This window comes from Schistocerca americana, chromosome 7 (assembly GCF_021461395.2).
Source record: "Schistocerca americana isolate TAMUIC-IGC-003095 chromosome 7, iqSchAmer2.1, whole genome shotgun sequence".
NCBI classification, from domain to species: domain Eukaryota; kingdom Metazoa; phylum Arthropoda; class Insecta; order Orthoptera; family Acrididae; genus Schistocerca; species Schistocerca americana.
In genome coordinates, this window is record NC_060125.1 from 419791219 (window position 1) to 419814160 (window position 22942).

The window sequence follows — 22942 nt, forward strand, 5'->3', positions numbered from 1 at the left end:
CTTGCATTGCTTTCGCTCCCACTCTGTCCCAATCCTCCCACCCCCCTCCGGCCGGGAATGGTAAGTAACCTGGACTCTGTTGTGTGTAAGAACGAACCACAGCGTAGAAACGTAACGTTAGTTGTCAACACAGATAATTGACTCCGGGTTTATAATCATAGTGAAGAAACATTAACCGTTAAAAGTGATTATATCCATCCATTCGCTGTGACTTGAGTTTGAGACAACTGGCGGCACACTAACTTTAACTGGAACACAATAATATTTTTTCATCGACTTCAGCATTATTAAAGCATTATTTTGGAGCAAACGTTAGCACGTTGGTTTATGTATTTAAAATCCTTTTTAATGCAGCAGTCTATTTTATTTGTTCCAAACACGTTTCACTTTGTACATTAAGGCGTATTCACTGAACTGAATATGGGACAGTACAGGTTGTCTTCATAAATAAGTTGCTACCTACAGTTCTCTCTTTTCTTGGCGAAATTGCGTTTTCTCTCGTCTGGTCGTAGGTTGGAGGTTGCGCTTTCATTGTCACCTGTATTATGTGACATCAACTCCAATTCACACCACGGTCTTCTTGTTTCATAGTTCTCATACTTCGTAAGGTAACAGCTATACCAGTTTGGCACTGATTGCTTACTTCTATATGTAGGCCTAAGCGTAGCAAACTAAATTTTCATGATGGAAATCTAACAACATATCACTTCTGTTTCCTTTATCGCTACAGTCAGGTGACAAAATCCATGCGATACCTCCTAATGTCTTGTCGCACCTCATTTAGACCAGCGTAGTGCTGAAACTCGATATGCTATTGGTTTAACATGCCGTTGGAAGCCCCTCACAGAAATATTGAGCCATGTTACCTGTATATCCGTCCATAATTTTCGAAAGATTTTATGCACGAAATGACTTCTCGGTTATGCCCCGTAAATGTCCGATGGATGATCTCGGTGGCCAAATTACTCTCTCTAATAGGCCAGCATTTTTTTCAAACAAGTAGCGAACGATTGTGGTACGGTGAAGTGGGTGGATTGCTGTCCATAAAAATTTCATCGTTGTTTGGGAAAGTGAAGTCCATGAAATCAAATATACACCTACATGGATAACCTGCAAATCAAACTTAAGTGCCTGGCAGAGCGTTCATCGAATCACGTTCACAACAATTCTCTGTTATTCCACTCTCGAACAGCGCACAGAAGAAACTAACAACTTATTTCTCTTATTTTATTATGATGTAAGTCTGCGTCAACAAATTATTTTCGCATTTGAAGGAGAAAGTTGGTGATTGAAATTTCGTGAGGAGACCCAGCGCAACGAGAAACGCCTTTCTTTTAACGATGTCTACAACAAATCTTGAATTGTCTCCGTGACACTCTCTCTCCTATTTCTCGATAATACAAAACGTTCCGCTTTTTTTTTTTTTTTTTTTTTTTGCAGTTTCTCGATATTTTCCGTTAACCCTGTCTGGTAAGGATCCAACATTGCTCAGCTGTACTCTAGAAGACGACGGACAAGCGTAATGTATCCGGTCTCTTTAGTAGATCTGTTGCATCTTTTCAAGTGTTCTGCAAATAAAAAGCAGTCTTTGGTTCGCCATCCCACACAACATTTTATATGTGGTTTTTTTTTTCAATTTTAGTTTGTCGTAATTGTAATTCCTAGGTATTTAGTTTAATTTAATGCCTGTGGATTTAATTGATTGTTCGTGCAATCGAAGTTTAACGGATTCCTTTTAGCACTCAGGTGGATGAACTCCACTTTTCATTATTTAGGGTCAACTGCCAATTATCCGACTATAAAAATATCTTTGAAATGTGTTGTAATCTTCTGATAGATTTCCTAAATGTCAAAGTCATGTGCAAACACCCCTAAGACTGCTAAACAGCTGCAAATGGTCCCCAAGTGGCCGAACATAATCATTACAATCAATGATCAGTTCAGCTGAAGCAGAAGACCCAGTCAATCTTATATAAACACAGACTACAAAATTATGGAACCACCAAAAGCTTGCACATTGCCTTGTTGAGAACTTGGCTCCATGCTTCGTGGTGTCTACGCCATCCTCGAACCGTACCATCAGCTCTTACTAACTGAAATCGGGTCTCATCTGACCAGGCCACGGTTTTCCAGTCGTCTAGGGTCCACCCGATACGTTCACGGGCCCTGAAGGGACACTGCAGACGGTGTCGTGGTGCTATCAAAGACATCCGAATCGGTCGTCTGCTGCTATAGCCCATTAACGCCAAATTTCGCCGCCCTGTGCTATGAGATATGTTCGTCGTACGTTCCACATTCATTTCTGCTGTTATTTCACGCAATGTTACTTGTGTGTTAGCACTGACAACTCTACAAAGCCGCCACTACTCTCGATCATTAGGTGAAGGCCGCCGCCACTGCGTTGTCCATGGTGAGAGGTAATGGCTGAAATTTGATATTCTTGACACTGTGGATCCTTGAAAGTTGAATTTCCTAACGATTTCCGAAAGTAATAGCCCATGTGTCTTATTCGCACTGCCATTTCAAGTTCAGAATTTTTTAATTCCTGTCGTGTGGCCGTAATCAAGTTAGAAAACTTTTCACATGAATGATCTGAGCCCAAATGAAAGATACGCCAATGCTCTGCCCTTATACAAGAGCCAAAGAAACTGATACACGTGCCTACTTCCGTGTAGGGCCCCCTCGAGCACTCAGAAGTGCCGTAAACGACGTGGAATGAACTCGACTAATGTTTGAAGTGGTGCTGGAGGGAACTCAACCCATGAATTCTCCCGGGCTGTACATAAATCTGTGAGTATACGGCATTGCAAGGCATCCCAGATATGCTTAATAATATTCATTCTGGGGAAATTAGTGGCCAGCAGAAGTGTTTAATCTCAGAAGAGTGTTCTTGGAGACTCTCTGTAGCAATTCTGGATGTGTGGAATGTCACATTGTCCTGCTAGAATTGCCCAAGTCCGTCGGAATGCACAATGGACGTGAATGGATGTATGTGATCAGACAGGATGCTTACGTACGTATCACCTGTCAGAGTCACATAGAGATACTTCAGGGGTCCCATATCACTGCAGCTGCACACCCCTCATACTATTACAGTGCCTCTAGCAGCTTGAGAGCACCCTGCTGACATGCAGGGTCCATGGATTCATGAGGTAGTCTCCATACCCGTACACGTTCATCCACTCGATACAATCTGAAAAATGGTTCAAATGGCTCTGAGTGCTATGAGACTTAACAGCTGAGGTCATCAGTCCCCTAGAACTTAGAACTTCTTAAACCTAACTAACCTAAGGACATCACACATGTCCATGCCCGAGGCAAGATTCGAACTTGCGACCGTAGCAGTCACGCGGTTCTGGACTGAAGTTCCTAGAACCGCTCGGCCACCGCGGCTGCCGATACAATCTGAAACGGGACTTGTCCGAAACGGGACTTATCCCTTTGATCAACAGTCAAATGTAGGAGTTGACGGGTCCAGGCGAGGCGTATAGCTTTGTCGTGCAGTCATCAAGGATACACGACTGGGCCTTCGGCGCTGAAAGCCCATATCGTTGAATGGTTCGCACAGTGATACTTGTTGACGCCTCAGCATTGAAATCTGCTGCAATTTTCGGAAGGGTTGCATATCTGTCACGTTGTATGATTCCCTTCAGTCGTTGTTGGCCCAGTTTTTGCAGGACCTCTTTCCGGCCGCAGCGATATCGGAGATTTGATGTTTTATCGGATTCCTGATATTTAACGGTACACTCGTTAAATGGTCGTACGGAAAAATTCCCACTTCGTCGCTGCCTGTGAGATGCTGTGTCCCATCGCTCGTGCACCGACTATAACACCACGGCCGAGCTCAGTTAAATTTTGATAACCCGCCCTTGTAGCAGCAGTAATCGAACTAACAACTCCGCCAGAGACTTGTTGCCATGTATAGGCGTTCCCTACCGCAGCGTCGTATTCTACCTGTTTAAATATATCTGTATTTGAATACGTAAGCCTAAACCAGTTTCTATGGCACTTCGGTGTATATATAGAACGGATGTGACCTGTCGTTAGGTTTCTGTCATGCACTACTAGTGCAAACGCCCAACTATCACCCCCTCCCCCCCCCCCACACACACACACACACACATACTGGTCTCGGCTATGTTTGAGAATACTATAGACTTCTAATCTCTTTCCAGCTTCTAACAATCTCAAGATATTCATCTGTAGTCTAAGAACACAATGAACTTTTAATGGCATAATGCCTCACAAACCCACTTGAGTAGACAAAAAAAAAAAAAAAAAAAAAAAAAAAAATGGCACAGCCGATCCCCGCTTTACTGTTGACGTGTTACTGTATTGTGCTGCTGATACATTGTAATTTCGATGTATTGCTCATGCGCTGCCTACGATATGCAAGATAGAGGAGAATCTCTGACCAGAGAGCAGTGTTGACTGCAGTAGGAACTGTGTAGCTGTAGCAGTAAGTTGTTGCCAGTCTGCAGTCTGCTCTGGCCTGGTCTGGTGTATCGTGTTGGCTGGGCCGGTCGCGGTGCAGCGATGCCGGAGCCTGAGTATCATTGTATAAGGTAAAAAGCAGCCTCGCGCATATGTAGTAATGTTATCTCAAGTCCCATGTAAATGTTTTAAAAATCTCGTAATAATAATCTTTCTCATACAAAGTAATTTTTAACAACCATTCATTTCAATTTAAAGAATTTACTAATTTCTCCAATCCATGACCTCGCAGATGCGTACTTGCAAATCCCAGTGGCCGCCGAATCCCAGTGCGTCTTGGTGGTTAACACGGATCTTGGTTTGTACCGATTCAAACGACTGCCATTTGGGTGTGCGTCCGCCCCTGCATTGTTTCAGCAATATTTACAAACTGTTTGTGCGTCGGTCCCTACTGCAGCGAACTATCTGGACGATATTGTGATCTCCGGAAAGACAGCAGATGAGCATTTAGCACACCTACGAACATTATTTCAGGTATTGCGACGAAATGGTCTTCGCTTGCGGAAGGACAAATGTGTGTTTTTTGCTCGTGACTTACCATACCTGGGATATGTAATCAATGCCCAAGGCATACATCCGAGTCCAGAGCACCTCCGTGTCATACAAGAATTGCCTTCGCCGCAAAATTTGAAGCAGCTACAGAGTGTGCTGGGAAAAATTAATTACTACCACAGGTATATCCCGCGTGCCTCTTCCATTTCAGCTCCGCTTCATAGCTTACGCCGTAAGGGTGTTCCGTTCGTCTGGACGACGGAATGCGAACGCGCCTTTCGCCAGTTGAAATCGGCGTTGCTTTCAAATACTTGCCTTACGCCATTCGATCCCCAGAAACCCCTTCTGTTGATGGTAGATGCATCGGATTTCGGGATCGGTGCTGTGCTTGCGCACAAAGATGGGTCGCATGATCGCCCTATTGCCTTTGCGTCAAAATTGCTCTCGTCTGCGCAAAGAAATTATTCACAGATAGAGAAAGAAGCTTTGGCTCTCGTATTTGGTGTTACTAAGTTCCATGATTTCTTGTATGGTCGTCACTTTACCATCATCACAGACCACAAACCTTTGACATCGCTTTTTCATCCGAACAAGCCTGTACCTCCGCGTACAGCGCAGAAATTCATTCGCTGGTCTATTTTCCTTTCGCAGTACCGCTACGATATCTTGTATCGGTCCACTGCTAAGCACGGAAACGCCGATACGTTGTCCCGTTTGCCTGTTGCTGAGGATAGAGCATTCGATTCTTCCGAACTTGCTTGCATGTTCATTGATTCGGAAACCGATGAAGTGGTCGAATCGTTTCCGATTGATTTTCGTCGTGTAGCTACAGCCACAGCTGCTGACCCGGTCCTTGCTACCGTTTTGCGTTTTGTTGCTACGCAATGGCCTTTGTCAAAGTCTCGGATCGAGGATCCGTTGGTTCGCCGATTTTTTGCTCACAAGGAGAGACTTTTTGTTCGACGTGGTGTTTTGTTGTTGCGTTCTGATAATGATCAGTCCAGAGTCGTGGTCCCACGTTCGTCACAGTCCTCTGTTTTACGGCTTCTTCACCAAGGACATTGGGGTATAGTGTGAACGAAACAACTTGCTCGTCAGCGCTGTACTTGGTTCGGAATCGATGCTGCGATTACGAATATGTGTTCTTCTTGCATGGCGTGTGCCGAACAACAATCAGCACCGCTGCGGAATGTCTTTGCATGGCCAAAAGCCACTTCCCCTTGGCACCGCTTGCACATCGATTTTGGTGGTCCATTCTGGAATGCTCGATGGTTGGTTCTGGTGGATGCCTTCAGTAATTTTCCTTTTGTTGTCCAGATGTCTTCCATGACGTCAACTGCCACCATCCAAGCGTTGTCTCCTATCTTTTGCATTGAAGGTCTTCCGCAGACTATTGTTTCCGACAATGGCCCACAATTCATGTCTGCAGAATTTCAGTCATTCTGCCAGGCCAATGGTATTCAACATCTGACATCCGCGCCGTTTTTGCCTCAGTCAAACGGTGCCGCTGAACGATTGGTCCGGACTTTCAAGTCACAGATGTTGAAGTTAAAAGTGTCGCATTCTCGGGAGGACGCGTTGTTGCTCTTTTTGTCATCGTATCGCTCTCAGCCCCGAGATGGTCGCTCGCCGGCTGAGTTGCTCCACGGTCGTCCTCATCGAACCTTGATGTCTATTCTGCACCCGCCGCATCAGGTTCTAGTGCAGCGGCAGACTTCTGCTTTTGCTCCTGGCGACGCTGAATTCTATCGCAACTATCGAGGTTCACGGCGTTGGCTCGCTGGGCGCATTCTTCGCTGCCTCGGCCGCGCGATGTATTTGGTTTTGGGGGCCTCTGGTGAGGTGCGTCGGCATCTCAATCCGCTGCACCTCTGTCGTCGCACGGGTTCTGGCGCTCCCCGTCTGCTTTCAGCGACGGTGCCGTCCGGTCAGCGCCCTGGGGACCCATCTACTGGCTCGCCTCATCCCCAGGTGTTACCGACGATGCCTTCCATTTTGCCCCATGGCGACGCGCCGCCGCAGCCGCCGCCGCCGCCGCCTGTTCTCCCGCCGGCGCCGCCCGCAGTGGACGCTTCGCTGCAGCCGCCACGCGCCTCCCTGGGTCACGCGCCGCCGATCGCTTCCCGTGACCAGCTGTCCTCCGCCGTGGAACTCTTGCCCGCTCCGGACCACATGACGTCATTGCGCGTCGGATACCCCGACGCAATGGAGGTCGACCCTTCGGCCCCTCCTGTCTCTTTACGGGCGCATACACCGCATGTTGACGTGCACCCTGGACTAGGTTTTCAGGCGTTTCCTAGATCCCCTCGGACCGAATGGCCGGGTGCGGGTGGCACAGCCTCGCCTCTTGTTAGGCTCCCCACCTTATCGCATACGTCAACATGGGGTCCTCCCCACGGCGGGCGGAATCCTTATAACACGACCGTTCGCCGATTTGCGGGGGAGGAATGTGGTGTCACCGCCAGACACCACACTTGCTAGGTGGTAGCTTTAAATCGGCCGCGGTCCATTAGTACATGTCGGACCCGCGTGTCGCCACTGTCAGGGATCGCAGACCGAGCGCCACCACAAGGCAGGTCTCGAGAGACTGACTAGCACTCGCCCCAGATGTATGGACGACTTTGCTAGCAACTACATGGACGAAGCATTGCTGATTAGCCGAGCCAATAGTTACAATAGCCTTCAGCTAAGTGAATGGCTACGACCTTGCAAGGCGCCATAGCAATTGATAGTTATCGTATGAATTGTCTCATCAAGAAACGCTGTATACAAATGATGGGTTAAAGTTAAGTATTCCAGCAGCTACGTACTTTTCTTTATAGCATTCATTACTTCTCCTGTTTCAGACCTCAATCGCCTGCTTGCTTAATGGCCGCCTCCCTTAAAAAATGTGCGTAGTGTTGGCCAACTACCAACACTACAAGTTACATTGTATTATTACCAGGTTACTGATTTTTTTTTTTTTTTTTTTTTTGGGACGTTACACTGAATGTGAACGACATAATTATAATATTTTACTGTTGCGAGGTTTAGGAGATTTTTCTGTTTTGAGATTACACTAAATGTGAATGAATTTTGTGGGGACATTAAATGAGAAAAGAATTTTGTGGGGAGGTTAAATGTCAATGAATTTTCTGTTTTGAAGTCACACTAAATTAGAGTCATATTCATATTACTTATTTTATTTTGTGGGGAGGTTACAAGGTGTTTTACTGGTCAGGATGGGTGGCGATGTGAGTGTGAGGTTCTTAGGGAGAACAGTTGATCAGCGTTCGAACACAGTCCTTTGATTTACTTAACTTTATTCAAATCATGTTACGTACATTCTCTGTTGCAGTCAGCGTCCTTGAACCATACCGACTAGTGCACTACGCAAAAACCCAAAGCTGAAGCCCTGACGACAGCGACAGCGCCCGCCCGGCCGATAGAAAGACGCACTTTTATTCCGCGTGCGTAGCTGACTCGCACGGGCTACGGCCAGGCAGTGCGGACTCTGTGGGAACGGAAACGTGCGTTCCGCACTGGAGGGTGGACGATCGCTCACCTGCGTCCTCGTTCCCCTACACCACACTTCCCAATAAAAATTAGCTACTAGATGGCCCATCAAGACAATTATCTACCGAATAACTCCTTATATTCGCAATAGTTGCTAAGTCAACTGCAATATTACCTGCGCTAACGCGTCTAAGCTCGGAAGATGCGGAGTGCTTTGACAGCTTTAATACAAAGATACCAAAGGTTATCAAACGAAATCAAATGATTTCCTAAACTGCAGTTAGTCCACTGAAAGTTTTGAAGTAATAGTACTCTGATTAGCTTGTTTCTACTGGTCAATACTAATGAAAGGACGAATTCAATTCCAATCACTACTACTAGTACTTATAACTTGAACTAATTACTTCCTCAGTTCGTCCGTTGTACATAAACTAAAGTTGAATGAATTCGTTGGCTGGAATAAGTAAGTATTACTGAGGAAAACCGTACAAGTGGGAGATGAGTATAACTAGCTTCTGGCGTACAGAGTGCCTTGGGATATTTAGGGTACATGGAAGAGTAACTTGACAGCTGACAGATTTCTGTGTCTATCAGAAAATCACTACCTTGTATATTCTGGGTAAAGGGGGAGTCAGACTTGCTACACACGAAGGTCTACTCAACTGTTGAGCTGGAAGAGCAGATGCTACCATTTGCGAGCCGTTGTAGAAAACTTAGAGTGAGTGTATTCAGGTTCCTAGGACGGTAGTTTCGGAGTTGAAGATTCATGAGGAAACGTCTCCCACTGCTGTGCACACGGCTGTCGTAAACAACCAGGTGTTTTGTTTGCTCACATTCACGTAAAGTGGCTTGAGATAAAGCTGATAAATATTTTCGGTCCTGACTGATTACAAAGTACCCTAGAAGGTGGTACTGAATGTCGTTATGGAAGAGTGCCTAGAATACACAATGGGTATACACACGGTAAATATCAAAGTGATGTTTGAATTAGGCTAAGGGAACGCTCACAATTAGGACCACTTCGTTGTCTAGCATGATGGCGTGTTCATCACTCAGCTGGTAATAGGAATACAAATTTTGCTCATTGACTGGGAGGATCATGGTCGTGGGATTAGTCGGTTGCCTATCCTTAGCTATTAAAATGCCAAAATATGTATAGGATGCGGGAAAACAATGCTCTACTCATTAGCTGCGGTACTTTCAATGGCCTGCCTCAGATTAGTAACATCCAGTCGTGCAGTTGACAAGCAAGTATTTAATACTCTAAGGGTGTTCAAGATGCTGATTTCTTTTTGGAATTCCTTTTGTGTTCTTGTAGTCTCTCTATAGACATTCATGAAGTAAGCTATGAACAGCTTACCAGCCTTAATAATAAAGAGAGTAATTGTCTGTTGCATATTGCGTAGTATCAACAAACTTTCAGCGAATTCCCCAGTATTAGAATGTACGTCTTCCTGTAGCTTCTCTACTCGTTACTCACGTCAGGCAAGTCCTTATTAGTTAAATTTCAAGGACAGTTGCAAGTACAGTATCACCAAATTCATATCACGCCCCCTTACGTCATAGAAGATTATTGTGGGCAAAAGATCTAAAAAGCAATCGATTTCAAATCTACACGCTGTAAAGGCTACCTTAACTTGTGTTGTAGCTGTAACCCGACTAAGGTAACATGACATTCCTGGATCCCAAATCGTGTGGTCGCTGGAATTGACTCAGTAAGATTCAAAAGTTCACATATGTGCTATTGCTCTTCTGCCTCACTTACGTTATACTTCAAAATAAGTTTAAAATTACCACTAGCTGCTACCATATTTGTTTGTAGCTCAAAAATAACACCAGATTCATCTGGGAGTATACAAACAGGTGAACAAAACTTAAAAATAAGTGATCAAATCAGAAACAAGAATCGGTATCCTTAAAAGTAATACACTGAAGAACAGGAGTTAGCTCACTGCAATAAGGACAATGTTAACTTGACTCAGTTGTTTATCACAAGAAATAACTCTCTTTCACTTCTGCACGTGACACTAGCGCACTGCTGTGAGTGAGTATCTCCACTTCGCACGCTTAGCTTAGCCACGCACGTGGTAGTTACCGCGACGAGGTGGAGCCTGGGGTCGCATACGGGCTCGTTCGATGGCGACTTACAAGGTGAGGCCGCCAATTGTGAAATTCAGATTCGATTCATACTGCGCATAAGAAAAGCTCATGGCCAGAGGTGTAATGTGGCAAAGCACCAAGATACACTTCTCAGCCGTTGTCGAGAAAATCAACAGTTAAAAGAAACCGTTGCGGTGAAATACTCTCTACGATCAATAATTCTATACAGCGTCGTGGCGCAGCGCTAAGCGCTCGGGTCGGTAATCCGCAGGTCGCCGGATCAAATCTCGCCCTATGCAACTTTTTTTTATTTTTAGTATTTGTTTTTCATAATTCAAAATTATATATATATATATAATTCCCGGCAATCAGTGGCAACAATTATGCATATAATAAGTTGTTGAAAGTCGTTTGTCGTGGAAAAACTGGCGACTTCGAACATCATTATGTTTTCCGCAAACAAAGTTGTATTTCACAAATGTTATTAATTGTCTTCATAATGTTAACCACGTATAGTTAACGGAAGACGTAGAAACGATATTCCGAAACGAATACGTATAGCGTAAGTCAAACGTTCGAATTAGAATAGAGACCCCACGAACACAAATTTGCTGTGGCAGGTATGAAATATAAACTCCGTTACTCGCTCGTTACACTTGAATGACAGATGTTGAATGGGCCGAAACGAGCCGCCGCATAACAGCGTAGTTGCCTGCTAACTTCGAAAGAAGGTAGATGCGGTCCCTAGCGCAACTTATAACATTGTCGAAAATCAGTGCAGACGGGAGAACTTTGGTACACCCTGTTAAAAAAAAACGGAAAAATGGAGGCGGTACAATTGGAGACCGATCCACCTTCACCAACATGCATAAGCAATTCATTAATACTTTATATATATATATATATATATATATATATATATATATATATATATATATATATATATATATGTGTGTGTGTGTGTGTGTATGTATATATGTTTGAATTACAAAAAAACTAATAATAAAAAAAAATTGCATGGCGCGAGATTCGATACGACGACCCTCTGATTACGAACCCGAGCGCTTACCACTGCGCCACGACACTGTAGAAAATTATTAATCGTCGAGAGTATTTCACCGCAACGGTTTATTTTAACTGGCGATTTTCTCGACAACTGCTGAGAAGTGCATCTTGGTGCTTTGTCACATTACACCTCTGGCCATGAGCTTTTATTATGCGCAGTATGAATCGAATCTGAATTTCACAATTGGCGGCCTCCCCTTGTTAGTTGGTCTGCGCGTACTAAGTGTCTCGGCGTCGACGGCAAACAGTCTGTTTACCATTGGGGGCGCCCTGCGGGTTGTCTCAGATGCTTCTGGGGTCTGTTCCGGGGCTGGGCTACTCAGACTCTGCTTTAGTCGTTTACGTGTACTATGATAGAACTAGCCGGCTATCGGACTTTTATGTGACAGGGGAGATTATTTCAAGGATTTGATTTCGTTGTTTCCAATGGAATCTGAACTTCTTAAAGCGGTTCTTCTTCAGCATGGGGTTACTCAACTAGAGGAAGTCTCCAACGCAACATTTAGGTGTGACAACTCCGTGATCGTGTTGAGCAGCCTACTGGAGTAAGGGCTGATGATTCCCAGTTTCTATATATTTCCAGACTTCCTGCAATTTGGTGCCTAAATACCTGACGTGTTAACCGCTGCTGCCACTTGCTGAAGTTGCGAAGTTGAACCCAGAGGTTATTCCCTTCCACAGAAAATTTCGTGAAGTCGTGCTGATGTGCAACTGTGTGTTTTAAAAGATGAGCACGTATGGAATGTAGGTGTCCCGTGAATCGTGCTTGCTGCACACGTAATGACTTACTATTTTCACGAGAGTTCGATAAACTTGTCCCACTCTTCCATCCCGCTCTGGATGAGCTGGTATTGTCCGTAGCTATTCAAATCTTCAATCCTTTGCAAACTTGCTGCAGTAAATCGAAAGTAAAATGGGAATATCGGTCACTTATTGTAGAAGGTGAGGCATATTTCAAAATTCACTGTTTAACAAATACTCGTGCTACAGTCTCAGCGATTTGGTCTGGAATTGCTGCAATTAATAGCTATCTCGAAAAATGATCAGAAATAGTCAAAATAAGGCGATTTCCATCTTTTGTTTTCGGTAAAGGTCCTACGATGTCAAGCCCTACTCGTTCAAAATGGGTGATCAATTTTGGGTGTACTTGCAGAGGTGCTTTGGTTTTGCCCACGTCATTCCGTTTACTGCATGAGTCACAACGTGGCACTTAGCTGTAAGCATCAGTTTTCCGGTTTGACTATCAATAAATTTGAGCTATTTATAGGTTAGTGGCCTTTTTACCAGGGCTGTCATGACATTTTAACACTTTTTTAACACAGTTACAGCAATGCGGTTGCCTTTATTAGTGAACTTGTACAATACCCCATCAACGGCCTTGAATTTAGGGTCGTGTTTCCATGACTGACATCGCATGTCAACCTCTTGTGTCTTTATTAATCACTGTTCCTGGATAACTGTGAAACATGTTCTGACCTTCCTACTTAGTCCATCCTCATTACTGCAACTTCCTGGGCCGTTGAACTGCCTTGAACTGATACTCAACCCTGAAGCCCATCTAGTTAATCCACTACTGAGTCTTTTAAGTTGAGTAGCCACTTCACTGCGACGTGGTCAGTCGCTATATTGAATTCTCGGACCACTAAAAGGATTTGATTGTAGTTTATGCCATAGATAGGTACACTTAACTCCTTTTCTGTTCTCGACCAGTTGCACTCGGCCTTATTCAAAGGATGACAATAAAAGGAAATTGGATGCTGTTCTGCGTTAATTTTCTGCCCAAGAACCGCGCTGACAGTGAAATTGCTGGCGTCTGTTGCTATCATGAAGGGTTTCGACGAATCTGGATAATCCAACACGGGAGCTGTAGTCAAAGCTGTTTCTAGTGCTTACATCGCCTGTGAATATTCGGAACTCTAATTATAAATTGCTCCTCTTTTCAGTAACTGAGTCATTGGCTGTGCTATGTCGTCATAGCCCTCAATATATCGTCGGTAGAAATTCTGAGTGCCTAGAGAAGACTGTAGTTCTTTCACATACATCGGTTCGGGGTTGTCCTTCACGGCTTCCACCAATTTTGAGTTAGGTCAGACTCCATCTGCGGTTATCTTATGTCCTAGATAACCTATTTAAGGTACAGAAAATTGATATTTTGACATGGACAAGGAGAGATTTACTTTGTGCTGTTTCTCAAATGACGCCTGCAATGCTTCAGCGTGTTGTTACACGTCTCGGCTGAAAATGATAACATCGTTGAGGTAAACCAGACATTGAGTGGGGAACAGACCACTGAAGGTGGTATTGATAAGACGTAGGAATGTTGCTGAGGCTTTCCGAAGACCGAAAAGAAGATGGCAATACTTGTATGTAACTGTTAGATTAATAAATTATGTTTTAGCCCAACCGTTAGTTCATTTTACCCAATGGTTAGGTCACAAACAGAATAAACGAAGATAATCCAATGCACGTAGATGGCCGCTAATGGATGAATATCCAGGAACGTTACGGTATTCAGCTTCCGGAAGTCAATACAAAGTCGATACTTCTGTTCTCGTGTAGGCGATTTCGTCTTCAAGATTGCGATGGGTGATGACTTGGGTGGATCTGATGGTTCTCCAGGTTCAATGATCGGGCTTCCAGTTGTTCTTTAAGCATGTCGTCGACTAAGGCTTGTTGGCTGTAGGGAATTCTGCATGGTCGTTGAGCGATGGGTGCTGCTTCTCCTCTTTCTATATTGTATTGAACTGCGCGGAATGGCCGCTCGGTTAGAGGCACCATGTCACGAACTGCAATGCCCCTCCTGCCGGAGGTTCGAGTCCTCCATCGGGCATGGGTATGTTTGTTGTCCTTAGCGTAAGTTAGTGTAAGTAGTGTGTATGTCTAGGGACCGATGACCCTAGCAGCATGGTCCCATAGGAACTCACACACATTTATACATTTTGCATTGAACTAATGAAGTTTCTGGCAGATTATACCGTAGATAAGTAGGACTATTGAAATTATTTCCTGATGCTCCAGGGATAAGTGGTTCAATATGGCAACCACCTCTTGTTTCACTGATCCGTGTGCATCGACAGTTTCCTCTTTCATACTGACAGTAGGGGGACAATTACTTACTACCTGTGCATCTTTCTCCTTGGTAGGCGGTATTATCACGTCTTGTAATTCTATGTTGGATACTGCCACGACCGTAGTTTCGGATGGTAATTCTGCTTCTGCGTTGCTCATGTTTGCAATGCTTACTGGAGCGCGCAATTTTCCACTTGTTTCGTCTTTAATGACAAAATGCTTTAAGTAGCTCTGAGCACTCAAACCTAACTAATCTAAGGACATCACACACATCCATGCCCGAGGCTGGATTCGAACCTGTGACCGTAGCGGTCGCGCGGTTCCTGACTGAAGTGCCTAGAACCGCTCGGTCACAACGGCCGGCTCTTTAATGACACTGACAGTTGTTGCTACATACCAGGGCCTCCGGTCTAGCAGGTCACCGTTTACGGATGAATCTGTTAACAACAAATTACTTCCTTGATACTTCGGTATCTTTACGTCGATGTACAACCTTATTCCTGTACTCAGGTGGATGCACTTACTTTCAGTCAAATGTACATCGACTCGAAACGGTTTACTTGCGTCGATACTCTGTTTGCACATTACCTCTGCGTCACTGCAAACATAACATTATGACCCAATAGGATTACTATTTTAGCTACATCTATCTGAGCGAGGTTAGCTGATAGGAAATTCAACGCTATTGTACCTCCGTCATGTTCCTCTCTGATTCTTGTCACTTGCATTTCGGTCTCATATTCATCTTGGCCTATCAGGCAGTTAATCACAACTTTTCCTGAATTTTGTACCTGGTAGCTATTTAACCCTCTAATGGCACGCCTCCAGCCTCCAGCTCTTTCCTTAACTATTCAGCACCACGTCAGAGAAATTTGAACCCCTGTATCAAATAGAAAATGAACATGTAGTCCACAGTAAATTGCATAAAGAACTGGCTTGCGAACTGTAATTCGTGAAGCTCGCAGTAGCTACTGCTACTTGGGGTTGTAGTAGTGGTGGCCCTTGCGCTCCCTCTGAGGTTAACGTTCTCCGTGTGTGTCTTTCTGTACAATTATGTGCTATGTGACCTTTCCTTCCACAAACAAAACATCGAATATCTTTCCTGCCGCTATTTGTAGCCTGTTACTTGTTCCCATGACAACTAGTTCCTGACAAAGCTTAGAATACACGACAATCTGGTTTACGGTCCACTTGAAGTCTCTGTAGGTATTCCACAAATCGAACTGCCATTGTATAGCTTCTACAAGTGACTCACATTGTGCTAATTTGGCCGCACGACCGAATTCACCATTTAGCCCGTTCAAAAGCGTATTTAATGCACTGCAGCCTCATTGTGCGACTCGTTCTTATTGAGCTGTTACATGTTAGCAGTAACTTTCCTAATGCGATCTGCAAAACGCTCATTAGATTCTCCGTCCAATAGACGCATGCTGTGGACTTGTTGCCTGTAAAACCCGTCCGTTTTCTTCCTCTTGTACCGCTACACCTGTATCTGCTTAAAACCTTGGTAGGTAGCTGCTCGACTTCACCTGGTATCGTCCATAACAATATCGACTGAATCATCTTGGATTCGCAGTTCTACCACAGTTACTTTATCCAAATCACTCAAGGATCCTAAAGTTTCTGCATTTTTCTGTTTAGGAGAAACAAAAGCAGGTGAATACCTACATCAGATTTCCCACGAAAGACTAGAAATGTAGGGACAGAAGGAAAACTTTTAACTAGCGCTGAGTCCATTGTACATTCATCCGCTCTGTTCCGTGGACTACCATTTACTTAATCCATGTCGATTCTACCTTCTGCATCTCTTTTTAATTGCTGAATTTCTGCGCGGAATTGTGCTAGAACAGTCAACAAATCCGTAACTTGTCGTGCACTCGCCGTAAATGATTAACTTTCTTACCCTATTCATTTTTTGAAAAAATTCCCACATTGCCATTCTCGCGCACGCCTAGCAAAGCTATTATCTGCTGCAGTCTTACCTTAAGTGCTGTGTCTCGTTTCACTGCTTCATCCCAAGACAAGCGCTCCTATGGAATGTGCCTTGTGCTGGTTGCAGGTATGGTCACGAAACACGAGAATAAAGCCAGTCACCGCTACACCCTATTGGGAGAGTGGGCTTTTTCTTCTCTCTCCAGGAAAGGAATCCCATTTGGTAAGATGTTTTACTTGTCAAGATGGGTGGCGGTGTGGTTGTGATGTTCTTGGGGCAAGCAGGTGATCTGCGAAGTCCTTTGATTCTCGCAACTTTATTAAAGTCATGTTGCATTCGTGCTCTGTAGCGGTCAGCGTCTTTGCAGCCTACCGACTCGCACGTGACGCAGGAAGCCTGACGTGGTAGCCTTGTGGCTGACGATAGCAACAGTGACTGTCCAGCCAGTAGAACGACCCATTTCTGTTCTGCATGGATAGTTGACTCGCACGCTAGGTGGCCTAGCAGTAAGGACGCTTGCGGGACGTGCTGTAGGGTGAACGATCGCTTGCCTACTTCCTCGTTCGCTTACAACAGGTAGGTGAACATAGGCACCGTAAGCTGCCTGTAATGTGCGAAGACTAATAAACTGGTGAGGCTCATACAGTCGAGATCCCAATAATACTCGTTTATCGACTGTATGTGTACGATCGTGGTATCGCGGGAAAATCGAGGAGTGGCCATCACCAGCAGTAGGGGCCCTAAAATTCTGAAAATGTCTTGAACACAAGCCTAAACTGGTATATAAACAAATGTTGTCGCGATCTCGACTGTTGATTTTGAACTACATGTAACATCAGGTCGCTGTACTCCATAGGAAATTTTGTCTAACGCAAGAGGCTGTGCATGCGGGTCTTTTTGCGCCAGCCAGGTGAAGCTGCATCGTCGGCTACCTGCTATGACGGGTACTATCTTCGAGACGTGGAGACATTTACCTCACGCTGTGGTCAAGCAGAGGAGCCAGAGATGTAATGGCAGCAGGAAGGCTGAACCACTGTGGCACGGTTGATTTTGTGGACTGGCAAGACAGCCAATCCACTATGACGGGAGGCCGAAGGGCACGCGTTTAAGCTCACGCAGGATGGCGTGAGGTCTGGAACAGGTCAAAGTCTTATAGTAGCAAAAAAAATTACGTAGCTTCTGGAATACTTAACTTCAATCCATAATTGGTGAACATCGGTCTGACGGTACATGGATCACAAGATAAATAGCAATTGATAATGGCGCCTTGCTAGGTCGTAGCAAATGACGTAGCTGAAGGCTATGCTAACTATCGTCTCGGCAAATGAGAGCGTAATTTGTCAGTGAACCATCGCTAGCAAAGTCGGCTGTACAACTGGGGCGAGTGCTAGGAAGTCTCTCTAGACCTGCCGCGTTGCGGCGCTCGGTCTGCAGTCACTGACAGTAGCGACACGCGGGTCCGACATATACTAACGGACCGCGGCCGATTTAAAGGCTACCACCTAGCAAGTGTGGTGTCTGGCGGTGACACCATATCTCTGGTATGTCTTCTGTGATAGAATCTGATAATTTAACAGAATAAGGAAAGTGCTAGCCCGTAAAACAGTCTTCAGTTCGGATCAGAGGGATGCCAGTGTGTCCCTCCTGCGTATCTGGCTCTATTTTGAGTAAAGGGACTGAGGTTCTCTTAGCGCTTATTGATAGTCGGGAACCTGTTGCTACTCTGGGTATTTCGTCGGTTGTACGTTTGCACATGACCGAGCTATGATTGTCTGCGAACACCCGACTTGTAAATACTCTTTTGTCTATATAATAACTTAATTTTTACTAAAAACCAGGACTTAGCAGCTAGGATCTCTTAAGGCTTTTATTGCGTTTGTAATACAATACATCTTAGAGGACCACTATCTTGTTATAGGAGAAATTCTGGATAACGAATAACAATTGATTTTTCAGTACGTACATACATTATTGATGTAAACTTCTGGTCATTGGTATACCTTGACAGCGTGGCTGACGCAGAAGACTCTTTGCCGCCTTTGGCTACTTTCCCCATCAAGACTCCAAATACGTCTCCAACTGCCTTGGAACGGCACGAAGACCTGGCGGAATATCTCATGCAAATTACATAATAATTAAAAATTTATGTTCTGAACGATTACTCTGGATAAGAAAAATGGGTATAATTCTAAAAATACAGCATGTTTATTTATATTCAGAATTTGAAAGAGATTTCACTTCCACTCAACGAAGTTATTTCTTTCCAAACTTTGGCTACAAAATGCATGAAAAATCTTGTACCCTCACAAGTACCCTAAAATCAGACATCCGTCGGTCATCGGATGAGTTTATAGCTTCGCAGAAAGGTGGAATTACCTCTGACCAGCTCTTCAAACATGTGCTGCAGTATCGCAATAAGCAGCTCAATAACACCGTGACCGCGTATATCTCGGTTTCTTATACTACTGTGGTTGTGATTCTGTGGTTCTGCTGTTACCTGTGTCTACCTCAGGCGGAATACTGACCAACCCCGTGAACTCCCAGTGCGTCGGTTAGCAGTGGATTGTTTCATGTAGAACTAAGAGTTCGTTGAGTACTAACTTGATAACAAACCGCCCTATAAACAAGGAGAAATTCAATACGTAAGAAACAACTAAGTAGCACTATTTATGGATCGATAATACCTCAGGAATGTCTGCAGGAAAGAGATTTTGGTGATATTCTTTTACCAGATACTGCGATGGAAGTTGAATAGTGTACAAGAGGAAACTGAGTGTACTGTATATAACGGTAAACTTGTAAAACATATATCGAGATGTTGGAGAATTGTCATTACTTGGATCCAGTGGGTCAGACATCTTGAAGGAGGGAGGCGTGTTATGCTGCAAATAACTTACTAGGCACATCAGAGTGAAACTGAAGCCCTCCAGAAGAAGTTACCTGCTGATATGACAAAAATTGAGACATCGAGACGGTTACCATATGCTGCGGCCAATAAGAGAGACCAGATGTGATGCAGCTGAAAGGCAGAGCACCTGCTGTCTCGGTGATTACTTCACGTCTGAGCTATGCTTTTGTTGTGGCTCACATGATAGAAGCTGATGCTTTAGCAAAAGAAAGATACTTCGAGAGGGTTTGAAGTCTGTCAACCCGCTGCTCCGAGAGCGGGCCCAACACAATGTACGGGTCTACGAGAGTATAAGGAGCAACCACTCTCCACCTGCAGATTCTGCCACTTCCAACTGTTGCCCCACTGCTCGCACTGATACCAATGCTGTGTACTTAGCGCCTGCCAGCTCATATGCCTGGTATGTCATCTGAGGACCTACCTCAGCCACTGCCGTCCTTCTGTCCTGGCGGTCTATAGGTTCGAGACCGGTGAGATGCAGGAGCCGCCTTCGCTTGTGCGCGAAGCTCCTATGTGCCTCTGCTCATGTGTACAGGCTCTACTATTATCCGCTTCATCTACAGTAGTCCATGGCATTATTCTGTGCACTTCAGTTCATCCCATCCTGTGAAGATGGGTAGCTTCTGGTCTGCACTATGGACCTCACTTGCTGCTGTGGTCTGCATCCTGACCGAGTCGCCGCTGTCGTCACTCCACCAGTGATACGACGGTGCATTCCACAGCGTTGTCACAGACGACCGCTCGTCTTCGCAGCAGTCTATCACTTATGTCCATTGGACGTTTGCCTCACCGAATATCATCATGATTGTTGTAGTTGGTGAACAATGAAGGAATGTTTTAATAATGACGTTTCCTTTGCGATATGTCATTTGACTACCATTCATCAGCTCACTACTCCACTGTTAACCTCGCATGCTCATCACTGGCAACACGGTTCCGCCAACCACCCTGGTCTCTGTAGGGTACTTACACTCGTAACTGGATCATATGTGGGCGTCAAAAGTTGTAGAGGGGAATCAACCCTTAAACTTTGTAAGCGTAATCAAGTATATGCAGGTTAGAGTAACTTCACAGAGACGAAGAGAACTGCATAGGACAGGCTAACTGTGAGAGCTGGTTCTTCATGATAGAGACTACAACTATAACGACGACGACCACAACAAATATTTCTTAACGATTCCTTGGAACATATAGTTCTTAAAATGGCTTAGAGTCATGTCATCCTCCTCTAGTTCTAAAAAGGTTTCAGCAGCCAAGGTCGCTCAAATTTGTCTTTAGTCTTGACAAGCAGTTTAAACAGGTATAACTGTAATATTCAGGTCTTTATAATTTTATTGACACAAAACGTTTTCATTATGAGCTAGAACCTCATGTCACGTTGTCATTATGCTGGATAAAATATAGCACATTATACAAATGTTTGTCAGAAATAAATCATTTACAGTTTAAAAACATCTTGTGCAAAATGGCTCTGAGCACTATGGGACTTAACACCTGAGGTCATCAGTCCCCTAGAACTTAGAACTACTTAAACCTAACTAACCTATGGACATCACACACATCCATGCCTGAGGCAGGATTCGAACCTGCCACCGTAGCGCATCTTGTGCCCATGGCCACATCTGTACACTTAGTACTCACAGATGATTGGTACGTAAATGGACATGACAATGTGCAAAACATGCTTTCATCTGTAATTGGCACGATTTTCTAACTCATAATAAACACTGTAATAAAAATTTTTGAAGGCTGGAAGATGACAGTTAGATCTGTCGAGACCGGTTGTCAAAAATAAAGAAAAATTCGTATGATCTTGGCTACTGGAAGCTCTTTTGCCAGTAAAACACAGATTGCTCTTTATAATATCTCAGCATAATAAATCTAGATTTAAAGTTCTGGCAGTAGAACAGGAAATATCGCAACTACTTCTTCTTCCATAGAGTTAATTATATCATTATTTTACTGGTAGCTTAATGCAGGCTATATAAATTGAGCCTTTCAGCGTTGCCACAATTTTTTCTTATTACAGCAGCTGCGCAGGAATAATATTCAGCACCGTAATCGTTAACCGTAATTACTCCAGCCATTACTTAGCCCATGGTTTATATTTATTTCTATTTTAATAGCTGCAGCAAACGAAATTTCTAACTACAATGAATCTCTTTGCATTCGTAACTGTACCTTTGATTCGACATAAGGTTAATGTAAATGTAATTTTAGTAACGCCATAATTAAATTTTTAGGATTTTGCTGGATACCGAGTATCATTTTTAATCTTAAAGTTGAAATGTTAAGGTGTAATATGTTCTAGAATTGATGGGACATAAAATTATAATAAAAATATAATTAATACGCAGATAGATCTTATTATCGGAAATTGTTATAAATGAAATCGAAATTAATTTCCCTGGGAAACGTAACAGCAGAACAGATATCAGGTATAACTTAAAAAGTATGCATGCTTTTTCCGTATAGTGTACTTCAGAGCAGTAAATAATTAGCCAAAGGTTCTAAGAAACAGGAAGATTGTGTGATTCTGTAAATATTCTCGGCATATTGAATATTTTATGAGGTTTCGGGACTGCAGCCGGATCATATTGACTTCTTGCCATAACATTTCAATAGGCAACCAACCTGCCATCTTCAGGTGAGTGTCTTCCACCTCACCTGAAGATGACTGTACAGGTAGAGGCACGAGCAGCCCATAGAGCGCTTGCCCGCGAAAGGCGAGGGTCCCGAGTTCGAGTCTCGGTCCGGCACACAATTTCAATCTTCAAGGAAGTTCCATATCAGCGCACTCTCCGCAGTAGAGTGAAAATTTCATTCTAGAAACATCCCCCAGGCTGTGGCTAAGCCATGTCTCCGCAATATCCATTCTTCCAGGTGTGCTATCTCTGTAAGGTTCGCAGGAGAGCTTCTGTGAAGTTTGGAAGGTAGGAGACGAGGTACTGGCAGAATTAAAGCTGTGAGGACGGGGCGTGAGTCGTGCTTGGGTAGCTCAGTTGGTAGAGCAATTGCCCGCAAAAGGCAAAGGTCCCGAGTTCGAGTCTCGGTCCGACACACTGTTTTAATCTGCCAGGAAGTTTCAGCCCATAAGGGCTCGATTTCACGCATTCCTTTTTATTTATTTTGTGATTAAAGCACTTGTGCCCTGTTACTTATTTTATATGTGACATGTACACTACTGGCCATTAAAATTGCTACACCACGAAGAAGACGTGCTACAGACGCGAAATTTAAACTACAGGAAGAAGATGCTGTGATATGCAAATGATTAGCTTTTCAGAGCATTCACACAAGGCTGGCGCTGGTGGCGACCCCTACAACGTGCTGACATGAGGAAAGATTCCAACCGATTTCTCATACACAAACAACAGTTGACCGGC

The 22942-nt window shown here is 44.2% G+C and overlaps 1 non-coding gene across 1 annotated transcript; it reads left to right on the plus strand.

Annotated features, from left to right (window-relative positions):
- Positions 1-22543: 22543 nt before the first annotated feature.
- Positions 22544-22618, plus strand: Trnal-caa. The gene has a single exon. It is a non-coding gene; the product is annotated as a tRNA-Leu (tRNA).
- Positions 22619-22942: the final 324 nt, after the last annotated feature.